Consider the following 3,502-nt stretch of genomic DNA (forward strand, 5'->3'; position numbering starts at 1 on the left):
AGGAACCTCAGGTAAACTATAAATTATCAACTTCTTGCATTTTTTTATGTTATAGTTATGAATATTTTCCAGATAACATGTGTGATCTTTTTTATGATCAGAGAAAAAATGTTAAAATATAAACTCTCATTTTTCTTGTTCATTGTGAATTGACAGGTAGCCAAGTAAAAATTAATTTATTATCATATATGTAAATTTGTCGAATATTACCATCTATTACATTTCATAACTATATTTTTTTTACCGTATTTTACAAAATCGTGTCTAAAGCCCAAAGAGAAAAAAGAAAAGTTAGCCCAATTTACCCAGGCCTGAAGTCAGCCATAAAGCCCAACCACCCAAAATACAAAACGACGCCATTTTCAGCATAAAGTCTAATACTTCTCATCCCATTTGAAGAACGGTGCCGTTTGATTAAAATAAAATCTTAATTCTACATTCACCATTATAACTAAATCGTTATTCACATCTTACTTCATTTCGTCTATTCCAAGAGCAAAGCTTGTTGAATTCTTGTGTGAATAAGGACAACGAAGATCAGGAGCAAAACTCATTCAGTTACTTTGATACCTAGGTTAGAATGCTCAATGATTATAAAAGTTTCCTGTATACATTTTAAAGTTGTGACTTGTTTCTTGTAAGTCGTTGTATTATAATTATAAATATTATACAAATCCTGTGTATAATATGTATTGTAAATAAGAAAAAAATTCAAGAAATATAGACATAAATCTGTCCATTTATGGTTAAAATTTTTATATTATGGTTATCAGTATTTTGTACATAACATATATGATTTTTTTATGATAAGAAATAAAATCTTAAAATATAGATGGAACTTTATCATTGATATTTAAAATTAAGAAATTGTGTGAATTTAAATTATCATTTTGTTGTTCATTGTGGATTGACAAGTAACCAATTTTTCATATTTTTTCAATTGGGCACACGTGCAATGCACATGTTTGCCCTTACTAGTGTGTGTATATATATGTCATTTAACTTAAAAGTGGCTATAAACGTAAACAGTAATGAACAATGCTACAGAAATGAACAGTGCTACATTGATGAACAATGCTACATGAACAGTATGAACAGTGCAACATGCATCTGCGTCCCTCTCTGCATCCTCACAGCAAAATCACTACACAAATCACAAAATTACCACATAAATCACCACAAAAAGCAACACACAAATCACAAAATGACCACATAAATCACAAAATCACCTCGCACGGGGAGAAACCCCTGGGTGCAGAGGAAGAGAGGGTTACGGGCTTCGACTTGTTGCAAGGGGAGAGAGAGAGGTCTGTCGGGACGAGATCGGTGTAGGGAAGGTTGTCAATGACTGGGCTTGGTGGTGGCGCGGTAGCGACAGCCGGTGGAGCTAGGAAGAGCCGAGGAGAAGAGAGATTGAGAGGGAGAAGGGCGTGCAGCTGGAGGGAGCCAGGAGAGAGAGGGAGGAGGGAAAAATGAGGGGAAAAGTTAGGGTTTTTAATTTTAAATCTCAACCCTACATATTCAATCTCCAGATTTAATCCAACAGTGGAGGTTAAACTAACTTAAAATAGATAATTAAAATATAAATTCAACTTTAATTTATAAAATACTAATATTTTATCATTAAATAAAAGATAGAGTTTTGTTAAATATTTTTAAGAGAGTAAAATTATATAAATAATTAGAGTTTTTAATCTAATTTAAATCTCATAATATTCTTAATTAACTAAAATCATTTAGATAAAATGATTTTCTACCATTATAATATTTTTAGAGTTTTCAAAATAGAAGAGACTTACTTTAATGATGAAAACATATGAGAGCAATATAGAAATAAAAGATTCTGTATTTTTTCAGTGCTCTCTGGGTCATTGAGTATTGACAAGGGGTGTAACGGATCTAATCCGGTCTGGTCCGGTCTGGTTTTGATCAAAATCTAGGACCGAACCGGTATGTACCGATTTTTCATTTTTCAAAACTGATTACGCCCTGGTTACCTTCTTAAACCAGTTTTACCGGTTTCTGGTCCGGTCCGGTCCGTTTTTTCGATTTTTTTAAAATGTAAAAAATATATAATAAAATGTTACTTCTTATGATAAAATATTATTAATAATTTAATATATATATTATGTTTAAAGCATATGATCAATTAAATTTTCAGTTTTAAGATTAAACTTTTATTTTATAAATTATAATAATATTATCATATATATAATTATATTAATAACATATGATCAAACAAATTACAAATATTCATATTTAATATTAACATTTTATATTATAATTTATAATATGAAATTATTTCATATATCATATATAATTATATATTATATATAAAAATTTAATATATTATTATATATTATATATAAAACTTATATATATATATATAAATATTTTGTATAATATATAAAATTAAATTTTATATATATATATATTTTCCAACCGGTCCAGTTTAGTCCGGTCCGGTTCCAGAAACTACAGAACCGAAACCGGACTAGTTATGGCCGGTTTTCGTAGTATAGGAACCGGTTATGGACTGGACCGGTTCAAAACAGGACCAACCGGTCCGGTCTGATTCAGTCCGGTCCGATTTTCCAGTTTTCTGATTTAAATTTACACCCTTAAGTATCGTGGTTGAATTCTGCACAATTCATATATTTTGCTAAGAAAACTATTGTTAAAATATCCAAAATCTTTTAATTTTCATATTACTCATATTACTATAACGTTTTGTTATCATTATTTAAAATTTATTTTCCTGCTCTGTGCATTAAATTATTAACTAATTAATTAAAAAAATATTATTTTTACACATCATATTATTTTTTTAAGCACATCATTTTCAATTAGACAAATGGGCAAACGTGCTTTGCACGTTATATAACTGCTAGTATATATATATTAGTGGCCGATTCATTGATCATAGTAGACATCAATAATTCTCGGAGGCAAAAAAATTGATGTTTTTTTATTATACTAGGTCAAAGTAACGTGCAAAGCACGTTTGTCTAGTTAGATTAAACAGTTATTTTACAAAAATAGTATATTTTTTTTATAAATTTTGTAAAAATAGTTGATGGCATATATAGTTTAGAAGACATTGCTTCAACTTTTATACAAGTAATATAATTAATAGAATATTACAAATGAACTTTAACAAACAAATTAACTACTACAATTAGTACTTTAACAGGATGATTGAGTTTGCATCATCAAGATGATGGTATTTAATGGCATGTTTTGGGTCAAATGAGATTTATTTCTCTTTTTTCCTATATATTTTGGCTTTGTATTATATTTTGCTAGATAACTATATAACCTCGTTGAGGATATTTCACTGTTGTGGTTCTGTTTATAAAATTTCGATACTTATGATTACTAAGTTGTGAAATTTATAATTTAGATAGTAAGATACTCCAATAATTTTATCTCATTTTATTTTATTGCAGTGCTTTAACCAAACGATCTTCAAAATGGTATGAAAAACTTTGAAAAGATATAA

This window comes from Juglans regia, chromosome 10, assembly GCF_001411555.2.
Source record: "Juglans regia cultivar Chandler chromosome 10, Walnut 2.0, whole genome shotgun sequence".
NCBI lineage: Eukaryota > Viridiplantae > Streptophyta > Magnoliopsida > Fagales > Juglandaceae > Juglans > Juglans regia.